Source organism: Alligator sinensis, unplaced genomic scaffold, assembly GCF_000455745.1.
Source record: "Alligator sinensis unplaced genomic scaffold, ASM45574v1 scaffold871_1, whole genome shotgun sequence".
Classification (NCBI taxonomy): domain Eukaryota; kingdom Metazoa; phylum Chordata; order Crocodylia; family Alligatoridae; genus Alligator; species Alligator sinensis.
The window spans coordinates 177496-194524 of record NW_005842746.1 but is presented as its reverse complement, the minus strand read 5'-3'; the positions used below and the strand labels follow the sequence as shown (position 1 = coordinate 194524).

Sequence of the window (17029 nt, the reverse complement as noted above, 5' to 3'; positions counted from 1 at the left end):
GACACCCCCAGCAACCCCGGCCTGGGCTCTCCTGCCCCTCCGCTGCCCTATGCAGCCTGGGGGGCTCTGCCAGGAGGCCCTGGAGCCCCCACACCCATGCTTCTAAGGTAAGCAGAGGCTTTTTCCCCCCTTTTTTTCCCCCTGTTTTTTCTGTTGGTTTTTTTTTTTAAGTGATGTTGCCTGGAGTTGTGAGGGTAGCCATGGGGGCCTGGGGGTGCAAGTGGGGGTGAGGCAGGGGGGGGCAGCCACTGGGGGGGCTGCAGCAGCTGGTGGGGGATGGGGCCAGGTGGGGCAGCAATCGGGAGGCTGGAGTGGGGCAGGTGGGCCTTGCAGGGGGGCTGGTAGTCCCTGCAGGGGCCATTTGGCCCCTGTTGTGGGGCCATACCCCTTGTGTGGGGACCGAATCCCATGCTGGGGGCCAAACCCCCTGTTGGGGGGACTGAATCCCCTGTTGGGGAGCTGAACCCCCTGTTGGGGGGCTGAACCCCCTGTTGGGGGGCTGTAGCCCTTGTGTGGGGACTGAACTCCCTGTTGGGGGGCTAAACTGTTGTTGGGGGGGCTGTAGCCCTTGTGTAGGGACTGTACCCCCTATTGGGGGCCCGTAACCCCTGTGTGGGGGCTACAGCCCCTGAGGGAGGGCAGCAAAATATATATTCATGAATTCATGAAACATGTATTTAGAGTATTTAGAGTTCACTTCAGTATTATGATAAGAGACATGCTTTAACACTGTAGATATAGAAATAAAATCCTGTCCAACTGATCGCTGTCTCTGTCTCACTCTCTCTTTTTATAGTGGTCTTTTGTTTTACTTGTGGAGGAACATGGACTTTGGGATTTTTTTTTATCAGGGATTTTTTCAGTTTTCCAATAGGGAACACTAGAATTCCTGCTAGGACCTTCCCTGCTCAGAGCTGGCACCTTGGACCCAGCTGGCTGTGGCTGACATCCTGGCCAGCTGGGGTCAGGAGGATAGGCTTTGACAGTTCAAAGCAGGCCACCACACCCAGAACATCTTTCAGGTGATAGCTGCCCAGATGGCCAGGCAGGGGGCACACGTGGCAGTAGTGCCACACAGAGGCCAACCCTGCAGCCACAGTCCACTGGCAGCTGGCTCAGAGGGGCAGATGCCTCTACTGGCTGTGCAGTCCCCATCTGGGTCTGGCAGGTGCACAGCAGGTCACAGCCAGGCAGCAGGCCCCACTGCCAGCCCCCTGCAGTGGGTAGAGGGTGCAGGGAACTCTTTGGGCTGCTTCAACAGTCCAGCTGGCACAAAAGGTAGTGTTCCCAGGTACCAGTTGGCTGGGCCCCAAAAGCTCCTGAGAGCTAGTAGCCCTGAGCCACTTGCCAGGGCAGCTTTTTATACTGCTGGCCCGAGCTCTAGCTCCCCCTGCCTGCAGATCCAGGAGGAGCCAGGCAGGGTTATTTTGCCTGAAGTGGCACAATTTGCTTCACAGCAAAGTGCATGTTCAAGCATGTGCACTGAGGCAAAAAGCCCCGGCTGAAATTTGCAACACTTCTATTTTTAGCTGCTACAAGCACACATGCTTGCATGTGTGGACACGCCCATTATGACTTAATTATGCTGTAATTAAATCAGTAGGATTTTTTTTTTGTTACTGAATTCAATGTGAATAGGATAAGTAATACTTTGTACTAAAGTAGTACAATAAGCAGTTTTCCAGATTAGGTAAAAAGGCCTCACTCTAGCTGACAACAGTTCTATGCTAATTTTCACAATTTAGGAGCTGTTTTTCACATAACGCTACTAACAGAAATGAAGACAAGTTCTTTTCTGCTCCCAAAGTGGAGGGAGCTGCTTTGATTGAACCTTTCTACAGCATGTTTAAGATATATTTCAAACATAACAAAGCACCACTTCAGTAAAAAGGTAATGTCTAGTGTGTTTTTTAAATGTACATGTGGATTGTTTCAGAATTCTATTATAGTACAATAAATAGTAACCTTATCTTTGGTATATCACAACAGCCTATTTGAGTTACCTGAGTGTAGCTCAAGCTACTATTTCATAAAGGCAATTCTAGCACATTTGGGTATATGTCAGAGTCGCACACATTAGAGCAGTATTTCACAGTTTCATCTAAATATTTGAAGAGTTTTTCCTACAATAAAAAATGCTTAATAAGGTATACTTGCTCCATACTGAACAATAAAAATAGACTTATCAGTTTTACTTTAATTGTGTTGTACTTCCAGTTTATGGGTGTGCTGTCACTTTGTGTGTGTAACACTCATGATATGTACAGACATTTACTCTCCCAGGATAAACTCTCCAGGGAGAAAAAGCCTGAACATCTGTATGTTTATACTTTCTCCTGGGACAGCACTAACTCTCCTGGAAGAAACTGAGTGTCTGTAAGTGGCCTCAGTGTGTAACTTTACTCTGGGTCTAACGTGCAGTATTTTCAGAGGGCCCAGACTAAAGGATTAAGCAGAACAAGCTACTTTTAGAAATAGTTACTGTAGGATAATGTTGAGTCAATGTACAGGAGGCATGAAGTACTGCTGCTTTGCAGTATCTATTCTGTGGATTACTATATATTTTAAGTATGCAGTATGTACAGGCACTTTCCTAATGCACATGAGGATGGTCTCTATACTGTGAAGCTCATTAAGTAATATTTTATAGCATGCTAAGTCTCTAAGACTTGCAGTCCAGAATCTTTTATGAGCACTAAGTTCACTGAAATAATATTAAAGAATTAAAAGAAAGTGAGAGATGGAAAGAACAGCCCTTCTGAGTTCTTGTGATCATGCACAGAAATCTTCATTTTGGCATGTTGCTACTTGTCAGATGAAAATTAATGGTTTCAGTTTCAGTTCCCATTTGTGAGATGTTTAATAAAGCTGTATCTCTGCCTCCCTAGTATTTACTCTCCAGAATTTTGGATGAAATTAATGCTTAATATTGCATGCAAATCCTTCCTGCTGTGTGACAGGACTACAGCAAACATCCAGTCAAACAGCTTCTCAGTATAGAGGATACTCTCTCAGCTTAACTCCTCTGTCTGAACTGTATGCCTGATTTCTAGGTAGGGTAAATGCCCTGTAATATTTAACCATTTTTTTTTATCTGCCTCAAATAACGCTGTTTAAGGCAATGATGTACTGTGCCCACGTTGTAAGCAACTGTGTTTAAAAACTGTATGCAACTTCATATATCCTCCTATAGAACATCTGCCAGTAATCTATCCACCCCACCAGGAAAATTTTGATTTCTGGCTGCCTAACAAATACAAGCTGCTGCACCTGCATGTCGGATAAGTGCAGCTCCATGTCAACCACTTGCAGTGCACAACAGGCAGAGACCATTTGCTTGACTAATGGTGGTTAGGAAGCGAGACAGAGAAAAAGTACATATTCCATAGCATACTTATTACGCCTGTTTTCTTCCTACAGATTCTTAATTTTTTTCTATGTCTGTTGCCAGATTCACTGAAGGTAGTGCACAGAAGAGTAAAATTCTCTTTATCCCTTGTACCCAACAAAGGGAATTCAACCCCTAAGATAGAAGACCTTTCTATCATCCTCCCTCAGGTATTTTAATGGTAGTAGTGAGAGAAGCTTTAAAGCTTTGGCTATGCTGTACAGGAAACCTGCTGGTAGAGCCTGCTAAGGAAATATTATGAATCAGAACATCCCCCATTTGCCACTTTTTGCCATTGCAGCCCTCTCTCAGACTTCCTGCCTTTGAGGACCTGTGTCTGAGGTTATTTTGAAGTACCTCATCCCAAGTGCTTTTTACACCTCCGTGCTAACTAGGAGAGGTGTTACACATACAACTTAACATTTACTAAGTGCAGTTAAAAGACGAACAAATTAGCTTCAAGCAATTTAGTATGTGCTAAGTGCCATCATGGCATTGCAAAACTGCTCCCTTTCAGGCAAAGACTATGTTGGGATCATTTCAAATAATACATTTCCTGACAAGCACAAACTTTAATGTGTCACAACATATCAGTGATTTGCAACCCTTGCAAGTGAATGAGTGAATCCACCTTCAGTCACTCTGCATTGCAGATAAGTCAAATTGTAGGTTTGACACAGTTATTTGGGGGCAGGATGGTGGCGGGGTGGGGGGTGGATTCATTTGAGACTGAGAATGACTGGAAAACATTAAAATATTTTTACATACTTGCATGCTCCTCTACAAAAAAAAACCCAGGGTCTCTGTCAGTTGCCAAGCCGGTCCTGTATGCCAGCACTTACCCATCAGCTTCTGTATTACAGGACTAATTAATCCTTAAATTAATCATTAAAAGAGGCAATTAGTGGCTTTACCATTGTGTGCAAGTCAAGAAACAATGTAGCTGGAGGTAAGGTTGCTCATCATTTAAAACCAAATATTTAGACGTTTTCAAGTATCTTTTTTAAAGCTATATTGCAATAACAATCAGTTTGATAACACTTGTGAATAGCAGAAAGAATACTGTTTGTGGGAGGGGTGGGAATTGGAGACCAGTTGTTAAATGCTAGCAGTACATTTGACAAATAAATTCTCTTTCCTTAATAGCTATTCCAATATTACTAGTTAAAGAGGGTCTGGTGAGGTGAGTGCTAACAGAAGGGAATGTTATACATTTCCTTTTCATTGAGGCATATAATGATCCCCTGCACAGCAATTTTCTGAAAGTGGTAGCATTCATTACTTATCCAGCATGAGGTTTTCCCCTATCATTTGAATTGGGAATTAAAGGAATACTTGATATTGATGGTTCTGTAATAACATCTTGCATTGTTTAATTACTAGTTGAAAGAGCTGGCATGATTTAAAAATGACAAGTAAAAATGACAAAGCAAAATATTTCCAAAATGTCTATATCTGTGGTGAGCCCAAACTAATACTTTGTTTGACATTAAAAAGTCAGTATTTGCCAAATCCAGATGACTGCTCCAGTTACAGCTTATTCTAAGTGCTTTATTGGAAAATACTTGGGGCTTTTGAGACACCAGTATGTGAAAACTGTGGGCAACTGGAGTTTGAAAAACTCTTGACTGCTGCCTTTTGCATTGTTAAATAAAACAATATGTATATTCATCTCAGTGTTGTGCCCACTCCGCATGCCAAGCTCAAGGTCCAAATGCTATATGGTCAACTTTGGGTGTGCTTCACATCTGAATTTTCTTTTTTCTTTTTCCCTTTTAAAATGATTTTCCTACATGTCTCAGTAATTTAAATGACATAACTGATAAACAAGAGGCAACTTCATGGCAAATTTGCTATTAATTAGTTAGCAATGATGGCACATTTTTTTCCCCATTTTCCAGGATGAATAAAAATGTTTTCATATTCTTTTAGATAATTCCAGTATTGTGTTCAGAGGTCAAATCCAACCAAATTGTGTGTACAAGAGTTTCAAAGTGAAAATAAATCAAACTACAGTACAGTTTAATTGTCCAGATAGAGGAAAGTGTCAAAAAGAAGAATATAAATAGTGAAAAATTAAGGAAGAATTTTTTAAAAAGACATGTTTGATAATTCCAGGGATTTTTACAAATTTACATAAAGATGTTTTGAAATACATAACATTTAGCTTGACCAGAGGTATTATGGTTCCTGGGCCACATGTTGCCCCTCAGAGTAATATCAATGGCAAATATTCCTTTCTACATGTCACATATTCAACAAACTATTTTAAATTTATTTTAGGGATGTGGTTAGTTTATTTTATAAAAAGAAGACTGGTTCTATCCTTTTATATCATTCCATCAGTAACATCAGGCCTCCTTTGGACTACAGACCTCACAGGAGTAGAGATAAACTTATACAAGCAATTTTGATTATTTTGGAAGTCATATCTTAATATTAAGGCTAGTATCTTGTGATTCATCAGAGCTAGGAAAAAAAGCTTGTAGAAAAGGGCCTAGATTTTGTATTATATAGTGGTAGGGTATAAAGCCAACAGCTTTTATCCTGATGATTCACAGTATATCAGACCTTAAAATTATAACTTTTCAAGGAGATGATCTCAGCTCTGGACTTCAGACTAATGGGACAAATCATTAAAGAACACTTTTGAGAGGAAATGAAAATATTTGTACAATGTAATTAATTTTTTAGAGTTACCTGCAAACTATATAAAGATATGCAGATATGATATACAAATAAATTATTATAGATATAATTATATAGAAATACATTTCACTGAGGTATTTTTGTTGATGTCAGCTTTTAAAAAAATTTGTCTTTACAAAATCTAAATTAAGGGCTTAATTTCATCTGAAAGCATCCATTTGGAATGTTTTCTTTTTGATGCCCATATTATAGTATTAACACTACACAAAAAATTGATGACTCAAAGTAACAATATTAGAAGAGAGAGAGACTCTGGCAGTTACACCAGCAGGAGTGGCAGGAGGAGCAGCAACTGGGTGAAAGCCCAAGTGCTGGGTGTTAACCCTTCTTGAGTCACATTCAGCCTGCAGGCTGCCACTTGGACTGCTCTGACCTAAAGAACTCACCCTGAATTCTCTCTCTGCATCCTCCACAGAGTTTCTGAATGATGCAGGTCAGCTCAGATGAACCCAACTCAGGTGACCACTGTAGTTCCTCATTTAGGTGCTTAATTTGAGGCACCTCAGGTCTGAGCTGAGCTGCTGAGCACTCAGAACTGCAAATGAGATGAATAGGGTTTCTGTTTTTAGCACAGAAACTGCAATAAACTGTTAAATTTGAAAAAAAATCAGGTCTTGGGCATGTCAAATTGGCCAATTAGTTGAAAGTACTAACTTTTTCATGGTTTTTCATGTGGAATTATTGGGATACGATATATTACAACATCTCCCAGAGATATAAGGAAAATAGGTTAATTAATATAGGTAAAGCACTAAGAGCATATGATGATAACAAAATAGAAGAAGTCAAGGAGCAAATTAACAGTCCTGAGCATTGGGTCAGATGTTATTTAGTAAGTAATGGAAAGGCCACACATTAAATAAGGAGGATAAAAAGACATCCTGAATAGTCTCAGATTCTGCAATCACTGTCTGTCTGAGAACTGAAAGAAGAATGGCTCTTGAAGAAAAAAATAGATTGTGATTGTGTCATGAAAGACGATCAAAATACATGTGCACTGAGGTGGTAGGAGCAGAATTACAGTTTGACAGGCAACGTCTATTATTTCCTAAGTTTCAAATCCTTGTCTTTAGAATCTTGACATTCTTTTACTAAGGGATGCATTATGATATACACATGCACACACATTGATGTAGTGTGTTTATTTAGTGTTAAGGCAAGGTAGGGTGTAACCAACATGTCCAGGCACCTAGTTCAATACATGCTGTCCTCTAGGCATAACTAAAATTAAGTCAGTCAGATATAGCAGCCCTCTGTGGAGTTATAATTAGTAATGACATGGATTCTATCCTAGAATAAAATCAAGCAGAATTAAATATAAGTATATGTTATGACAGCCAAATTCTACCAGTCTTATTCCTCAGTCCACTATGTCCTTCAGTTTTTTACTAAGGTGACATAACCTAGTCCGTGTGACTGGCCCAAATATACACATTATACCAGAATTCTCAACCAGGGTGCCTTGAGGTATGAGGAGATAAACAGATAAGTACAGACTCAGGCTTGTCCCTGCCTGGCTGATCCCCCATCACAACTTTCTGGCCCCTCTGCAAGAAGGGTAAGCACTGTTAATATAGGTAGGGGTTGTTTTTGAAATCGGGTGCCACTTGATTCACAAAAGTTATGGAGGGGTGCCTCAAGTCCAATGAGGTTGAGAATCGCTGTTACACATATGGAATGGAATAGGATTCTGTTTCCTTGGCCCCAGCTTCAGAGCATCAGAAGCTACAGTAGCCTCAGAATCACAGCTGTGCAAGCGCATCAAATACAAACAGGAGAATGATATGCCAGCTACTGATATGCATGCAGTTACTGATCATGATCTTGCCTCTGGCCTCTGCTTTCCCCAACACCCAACTCTAGCTGTGTGCAATTTCTGAGAAAGACCACGCAGAGCACAGCTTTGCAGAAGGCAGGAAGTTTGGATTCCATGATGCACATTTCTTTGCAACTCTCAACACAGTAGAGATGTACATAAAGAAGTTGGCTTTTCAGAAATTATGATTTGCACAGATAAACCAAAGGGAGATAATGTCCCATTTAATTGTATAAAAGGTAACTGGGCAGGAAGCTCCATTTACTGGGTTTCTGTGGCAACAACTACAAAGGCATTTGCTTAGGTCTGGGCACTTTTTTGCTGAAAAGTTTTTTTTGCCAAAAAAATAAGTTTGGGTGGAGCAAAACTATCCACAGGTTTATTTTGTTTTCAACCAAAATAGTAGTTCTGGGGAAAAGTCCAATTGTTTTGTTTAAGTGTTGGCAAAGCACTCCAATTCTTCATTTCAAAGCAAAATAACGTTTTTTTTCCCTTTGTGACAACTGCTAAAATTTAATTCAAAGGCCTTTATAAAAGTGGAACATGTCATGACCCAAAGGCATGATTTTGTGTGTGCTTCGGCACCAGAATTATCCCCGCCAGGTTGCAACTTCATTGCACGGGAGAGTTTCCTGTTGCAGAGGAGAACCCCGGTGCAAGGACGAGTTTCCCGCCTCTTTGCAGCTTCTTTTGCAGGGTGCATTGCTCAAGTTGCAAGAGAAATGCACGGTGCAAAAGAGTTCCCGCCACCCGTATGCAAATTCATTCCCCACTATTGGCTAGTTCTAAATTATTCCCACGTGGCGGCTAACGATTGGCCTGTTAGCCGTATAAGAGGCTTGAGCAGTTTCCGCCCAAGCCAAAGAGGACTCCACATCCATCTCGTGGAGACTCTGGATACACGGCAGGGGAATAGAGACCCTGTGTGAGATTCAGAGGAGCTTGGCGACCTGATCCATCACCCACCTCTTCCCGTCTTCGAGCGGAAAGAATTTATAAGACGTATCTACGATTCCGATTTTGGTGGCGCTCACCCAGAGCATCCGGAGCTCTGTTCCGTGGAGCCTAGCAAACTCCACGCGACCATCCGTGTTGTCTGTGTCTGTAACCGCAACTCAAGCAAGTTTTCCAGCCTACACCACTACCATCTCGGTGTAAGTAAACAATCTTTAAATCTACCGTTAAGCGTCTGTGCCTAATTCCAGCTCGTCGCCCTCCCTCTCCGATCCAGCGTGCCCAGGCTGCTGGCCGCAGCCCGCGTGCAGCACGGAAAAGGGCCCGGGTCGCTCCCGGCCCGCACAGAACACAAAGTCAAATGTTTTGGTTCAGGTCATTGAAATGTTATGCTCAGTCCAAACTTAGTTTGTTTTTTTATTGTAGTGAATGAAAATGTTTTTCAAAACTTTTATTGGTTTTCTTTGTTCAGTCAGCAAACCAAAATCATTGGTTATTTCCAGTTCTAAGCTTGCTATTACTGGGACCTGTAGACAGTACCACAAATAACTAAGTAGAAACTGTCAAAGTAGGGAGGACTAATACAGTTCCTCACACCCTGGGTTAGAAGACGACATCTTTTTGGCTAAATTGGAAAGACCACAATTGATCACTAGGTTACCAATTTTGAGCTACTACTCTAATAATGTGCAGTCAGAGGCAGCTACTGAAAAAGGGGTCTTCAGTTAATAAATGTTGTGCTGTAAGGTCCAGAGCCAAAGTTCTGAAGCCCAGACAGTCAATTTGCTGCATCCTCATCGATTTGCTTCTTTAAGTTTCTAATATTCTATATATAACTTCCATCATTCTCCTTGCTGAATTCCTAAATAATGCAACAGGGATATCATAAACTACCTTGTTCCTCTGAAGTGTTATTCCCTATTTCCTCTTAGCCAGACACTCATTCCTATGACTCTTCTCTTCAATCTTATTTCTAATGTATAACACAGAGTAATAGAAACAATAAAAGTTTTAGCTTGCATAAAGCAAACAGTATCGAGGTAAATTATTAATAACACTCATCAAGCCCTAAGAACAGACAGTGACCTCATACATAATACTTATCCTTTGATTTTACCTTCAGTTAGGAACATAGGACTGAAAGAAACCTTTTAGGTCACTGAACCCACACCCCTTTTATCACACGCAATCATGTCATATAATCCCTTTTTAATTTTATCAAACTCCATCTTGAAACTTGTTGGGTTTCTTGTCCCCTCTACTTCTAATGAAAGGCTATTTGAAGATATTCGTTTCTGATGCTTAGAAATCTCCTTTGTTTTACAGCCTAAACTTATTCATAGCATCCCCATTTGTTCTTGTGCCAACATTGCCCCTTGCACAGCTCTTCCCCTCCCTTTCAAAAGCAGATTACCTGATTTTATTTTTTCTTGCTCTCTTTTAACTAACAGGGCCAAAAAGCCTTCTACCATTTTTTTGCATGGTGTAATTCATCTTGTGTTTGAACTTTTTCATTTCATCTCATCACTTTCTGACTTCTAAGACAGGTTTCTTTGCTGATCAACCCCTTTTCTCATTGCATACTGACTTTGCTTGCTATCTTTTTTGAGGTGGTTATATATTCAATGCTCAGATCCATTCCTACCAAGATTCTTCCCCTTTCCTGTGATGTAGAAAAATTCCATATGCTTTTTGTCCCTTTAACATAAGAAGTTACAAGTTTCTTCTTGAGCTTCTCCATTCAACTGACTTTACTAACTGACTACCTTAAATTCTCCAAGTTGGTCCTTTTGAAAGCATAACCCATTTGTTATGGATCTCTTTGTTTGTCAATCCATCTTATTCAACTGTAGACATGACAAATAGTTCCACAAGGAAGAAGTGGATCCTTGTGATGTTGGGTCACATCTCTTTTCCTTTGTCTCTCTCACATATCTGCCTCCATAGTGAGGCTAGTTTGTTCAAAATGATCAATACCTTGTCATACATCATGGTGCCACTGGGGGTTATTCAGTGTTCGAGTCTTCCAAGTATTGATATTAATATCACGTTTGTTCAAACTGGCCTTCAAGGTGTCCTTGAATCTTGTCTTTTGCCCATGTCTAGAATGGTGACCATTGGTGAGTTGGGAGTATAGGAGTTTAGGGAGCTAATTACCAGACATCCTTATGACATGTCCTGTCCAACAGAACTGGTGCTGTATAAACATTTCTTCAATGCTCGTGGTGTTTCCTTGAGCCAAAATGCTGGGATTTGTTTTTCCATCTTTCTAGCTGATATAGAGAATTTTCCAAAGATATTGCTGATGGTAACATTCCACGGCTTTCATTTGTTTCTGATCTGTCATCCAAGTTTCACACCCATACAACAGGGTAGGAACATCAACAGACAAGTAGAAAAGAAGTTTGGTTTGGGTCCTGATGTCAAGATCATCAAAGACATGATTTTGGAGATGTACAAAGGCAGCACTTGCTTATATTATCTAGTGTTGAATATCATTGTCTATGTTTACTTTTTGGAAGAGGTGACTACCCAGGTAGGGGAAATGCTTAACATTCTCTGAGGACTGTCTTCTGACTAATATTTGGGGTACCAGCTGATTGGTTTGGAGTGTGTTGGTAAAGTATCTTGTTTTTTGTGAAGTTGATAGCGAGTCCAAACATTTCATACACTTCACAGAAGCAGTCAAGAGTGATCTAGAGCTCTTCAATTGAGTGGGCACATATGACACAGTAATCAGCATATTGAAGATCAGTAATGGAAGTGTTGGTTATCATGGATTTTGAACATAACTGGTTGATGTTAAAGGCTAGGGACAGACATTCAAAAAGCCTTAGCCTGAAATGACTCAATCTTTGCAGGTTAGTTTAACCTGCATAGATTGAGCTGATTTGCAAGTGAATAGACATTCACTTTTGATTTCGGAAGTGCAGTCACATGCCTACAGTGGTTCAGGCTAGAAGCAGAGAGGTGCTAGAGCGAGCCCTCCCTTCTCTTTCACAACAGCCACAAGGCTAGAGGGAAGCTGACCTGGGAGGTGTAGCTAGGCCCCTGTCAAGCTGCTAAGTATGAGTGGGCAGGGGTTTAAACTTCCACCTTGACCTACAGGGACACCAGCCAGGGTCTGCCTGGATGGGGGTCGGAAGCAGCTTTTGCCAGGCTTGTTCCTGAGGGAGGGGTGTATGGCCAGACACTGGCCTGGGCAGTGCCTCAGGCAAAGGGGGCCAGGGAGGGGGATTAAACTCCCCTGTCTCTCCTCTTGGGCATGGGCTTGGGGACCCTAGCTGGGGTCAGTCCAGCTTTCCCCCCTGCTTGAGTGGTGGGGGGCCTGGCCAGAGCCAGCTGGCATGGCCCCACCATCTACCTAGACTGGGGCTGGGACTCCGGGGCTGAGCTGGGCCAGCCCGCAGGCACTATTGAGGGTAGGTATGGAGGGACTAGCCTGGGCTGGGTCATGGGGGTTGGGCCCTTCCCATCCACCTGCAGTTTGGGCTGGGGCCACAGGAGCTGTGCACCCAGATTGCTCCTGGTTCCCCATGCCCTGGATAGGCAGGGCTGTCATGGAGCTGCAGCTGGCTGGGAAGGGCCCGGCAGGGCCAACCCAGGCTTGGCCATGGGGACTGGGCCCTTCCCAGCCAGCTGTGGCTCTGTGACAGCCCAGCCTGGTGGCACAGGTAGCAGTTGGCCAGGCAGCAGCATAGAGGCAATGCTGCTGCAGCTGTGGGCAGGCACCTTGGCAGCCAGACTGGCCATGTGGGACATGTTAATCATGCCCATGACTGCCCAAGCTGGCACAGAAGCACCAGTGGGTGCAGAGCCCATCGGCCACCCACTGCAGGGGCTTGCATGCCCACAGCCACTGGCACACCCCCTTTCCATCACTGTACAGCACCCAGCCAGCTGCAGCCACAGCAGAAGCTGCATGCTGGCTGGGGCCAGCGGGGCTGTTCTGCCTCCCTTGCCTCCAGCTACCAGCTACCACCCCTGCCCCTGCCATGCTGCTCTGAGTAGGTGGGTAGGAAGCTTCAGTCTGTTGGCTTCTGCTCAATGCATGGAGCTCTGGCTCCAGTTCCCAGCTGCCTGCCATCCAGTCCACCTGCCCAGTGCAATGGGTAGCCCCTGTACACAGGCAGAGTGGGTGGAAAGCAGCCCAGAGCTGGAGTCAGATCTCCATGTGCTGGGCAGAAGCTGCCAGGCTGAAGCTTCCATCCATGGTGCAGTGTGGCAGGAGCTGCAGGTGGAAATGAAGGGAACAGAACAGCTCTGCCAGCCACAGCCAGTGCTCAGCTTCCAGTGGAATTGTTCCCGATGTGGCTGCAGCCAGCTGGGTGCTTCTGCGCTTCCCTCACCTCCAGCAGCTCCTCCTCCTCCCACTCCTGCCCCTCCTGTGCCTGGAAAGGGCCCAGCTCCCATGGTCCAGCCCAGGTGAGCCCTTTTGCACCCACCCTCAGCAGTGCCTGTGGACTGACCTAGCTCAGTCCCACAGCTGTAGCCCCAGCCCTGCAGCCCCAACCCCAGCCCCGAGCAGATGGTGGAGCCATGCCAGCCGGCTCTGGCCTTGCCCATGGCCCTGCGGCTAAAGTGGAGTGGGGTGGGATCCTGACAGGGGCTGCTCTGCCCAGGCCAGGCAGACTCCAGCGGGGGGTCCCCAGTGGGAGAGGGGAGTGTTAACCCCAGCTGCCGTACCCCGGATGGAGGAGAGTGAACTCTTGAATTTATGGGTCCATTGACCTATATAGGACTGACAAGTATGCACAATCAGCCTGTGTTGTATAAGTTGACTTTGGAGCAGGGGTAGGCAAAATGCAGCCTGTCAGGCCAGTCTATCTGGCCTGCGGGGCCCCTAAAAAATTTAGAAAATTAATATTGATCTGCCCCTGGCTGCCTGTCATGTGGCCCTTGATGACTTGCCAAAACTCAGTAAGCGGCCCTCTGCCCAAAATAATTGCCCACCCCTGCTTTGGAGGGAACATGTTTCCAATGTAAAGGATGGCATGAAATACTTACCTGAGGTAACAACCCTCCAGATTGGTCAGTAATGTGATGGACAGATGAATCATGGTAGGGTCTGACTGATGATTGGTTCTGGCATATGATTGATAGGTGGCGTGAGGTGGACACTATTAAACTTTTCAGGACTGTCACTTGGAGAGCTACTGAGGAAGCAATTGAGTCTGTGTGCATCATGAGCGTGTGTGGTGGCTGGGTGCTTGCCTGGGAGAGTGACTGAGTTGGTGTCAGTGAGCGCTGTGTCCGATTGGGATTGAAAGCTTGTGAGAAACTGAGTCATTTGATAAGCATGTGGCATGAAACCTGCTCACATATATGATTAGTATGAGAATTGCTTGACTGGAGTGTGTAACTGAATGCCATCTATTTGCAGAGGTATACATTCATAGACAGAGCCATCCTCTACTCACCTGTATCACTCATCCCTTTGGAGGTAGTGAGTACTCACTGAGAGTGAGGAAAAGATAGAAATCTTCTAGGGAACAGGCACTCTATGACAGGCTGACAGGCCATCTTGCCTGTCAGATTCAGAGTGATCTTGCCTGCACCTCTGATGACAGGCCTGCATTGATTCTTTCTTGTATCTATTATTGTATATAGTGTTCTCTTAACTCTCCGTTGATTGGTTCATTGTTGTATTGTGGATTTATTATTGCTGGGTTTTTTTATATTTACCTTGATAATATATTCTTGTTAACCTTTGCCTTAGTGTTAGGTTTTCATTGGTAGTGGTATACCTCTAGATGGGGCCAGGCTGCAGGCCAGTGTCCAGGGGAATTAACCCTTTGTTGTCCCAAATCATATAGACCCTTGGTGAGGCTGAAAGCCTAACAAACCTTCGTGCACATAATAGGTGTCCTCATCAGAAGCTTGGTCTTCAGGAAGGGTAGTAAGCTCCCTCCCTGCCCCTTCATCTTAGGAAGTCATGTTGGCTGGTGCCTGGCCACACCCCCACCCTGCTCCAGCTAGAGCGCACAGGGGTAGGGCCAGCCCTGCTCTCTGTAGCAGAGAGCACAGGCCAGCCCAGGGCTGAGCAGCATACTGGGAAGCTGGGGAACTCTGATTTAACTTGAACCAGGAAGGGGTCTGGGACAGAAGTTTCATAAACAGGTTTGACCCAAATCAGTTAAGTCTGATACTACATCCACAACCAGGTTTATCTTAAACCAGTTTTGGCTATCTTGAAACTGGTTTATGTGCATGGAAATTCTGTTCTGTTTAAATCAGTTTCTGATCATTTAAACCAGTTTACGTGTAACTTCTGCCCCTAGCCAAAGAGATTCCTGCCAATGCATTACTGCAGGGGAGGGCAAATTCTGGCCCACGGTGTAGATCGGTCCTGTGGCAGAATCCATTTCCCAGCAACCTCTGCCCATGTTGCTGCAGCCAGTTTCCATGGAGACCCCAGGAGTGGCAGTGCCATGACAGCTTAGGACCAGGGCACACAGCTGGGTGGGGATCTGCTCTGGGGCTGGGATATTGCAACAGGCAGGGGCATGCAGGCAGTGGATCATGGCTCTGCACTGGACCACACTGTCACTACTGCAATATTGCTGCAAATACTGTCCCAGACCAGCTCCCCACCCAGCTGTATGCCCTGCCAGCACTGCTGGGGCTGGTCTCCATGGAAAACCTGGCCCCATGCTGTCATGGTGCCACCACTCTTTGGGTCTCCATGGAAACCAGCTACAGTGATGCAGGCAAGGGCTGCTGGGAAATGAAGTCCAGCATCTGGTCAGATCCAACATTTTGCCCACCCCGGCATTATTAAATGCTGACTCCAGATGGAAGTCTATCAGCAAAGGGATACACTGGACCAAATAACACAGATAATAACATCTGAGGTTCATTCCCCTGCAAATCTACCATATATGCCATCTCATGCTTCCAGTACCCTTCTGCTGTCTACACTAGACAGATAGGGTGATCCTTACATGTAATGCTCTGACATCAGGTCCAGAAAAACACAAAGGCCTGTGGCAGAGCACTTCAACCTTCCTGGACTTTCCATTACTGACCTCAGGGTAGCTTGTTCTTAGGCTACAAATCTTTAAAAACTGACTTGAATGAGAAGTTGCAGAATAAAAAACCATCTACAGGTGGGATTATGTTAAAAAAGATTTTAACAGGGCCTGCAGATTTTTATCCCATTAGCTAGTTTGGCTTTTGTGACCCCTTTGTTCCTATGGGTTTGTTGCTTATTCATCTCTCCCAGAACTGCCCTCTGTTCCCATCCCCTTCTGCCATGTTCAGACTCCAGTGAGTGGAAACCCAAATATACTCAGACTTTGGTTGCATATAAATGTGCAAAAGTGTGTCCACAATTTTAAAAAAGTGTAGTTCAATACTGTTCCTACTGAAAGTTACATTTGTTGGAAATGAGCATACCTTTTTGGCTGTGTCACATGAGAGCTCTTGGCATGGGGTCTGGCCCGAGTTACTATTTTAATGGTAGCTCTTGAGCCCATTTGGAAGGGGAGGGATAGGAAGGACAAAGAGCAGTAGTATTCACTCATCGGGCTCTGGAGCTGTATGAAAGTACAGGCTCTGGCCACACCCCCACATCAGTCAGCTGGTGAGCTCAGAGCTCGCTGATCATATGGAACCTGAGCAGGAGCCCACGTTTACCAGGCAATAGGCTCAGAACTCATTGCACAAGCATAGCACAGCCAAAGTTGGGGGAATGCATTCCCTTGCCCCAGTCCTGGATCTGCAACTGCCATCATCCTATTAGATTAGCAGTTGTACCAGATGTCACAACCCAGTGATTTTTGGTACCTCTGCACAATGGGATTTTCTTGCCACATGACAGCCTCTTGAACAGCGAGGGTTTTGCTGTACAGAAAAACCTTGGTGCAAGAGAGTTCCCGCCAATTTGTAGCCTTCTTTGCAGGCTGCATTTCTTCCTTGCAGCACAGAAATGCACGGTGCAAAGAGTTCCCGCTATTCGAATGCAAATTTGTGTCCCGCTATTGGTCAGTGCTAAATTATTCACACGTGGCGGCTAGTAATTGGCTCGCTGGCCGTTTAAAATTCCGCGTGACTTCCGCCCAAGTCGAAGAACTTTGAGCACGCTGCAGAGTGCCTCTGAAGTTATCTGACTTGCGGCTGCCGATCGATAGACTGATCACCTATCGATCTTTCTTCCCGTC

The 17029-nt window shown here is 44.4% G+C and overlaps 1 protein-coding gene across 16 annotated transcripts in view; it reads right to left on the bottom strand.

Annotated features, from left to right (window-relative positions):
- The window catches only part of CCDC141 (coiled-coil domain containing 141), a 207869-nt gene that overhangs the window by 163842 nt on the left and 26998 nt on the right, over positions 1 to 17029 (bottom strand). The window lies entirely within an intron of this gene.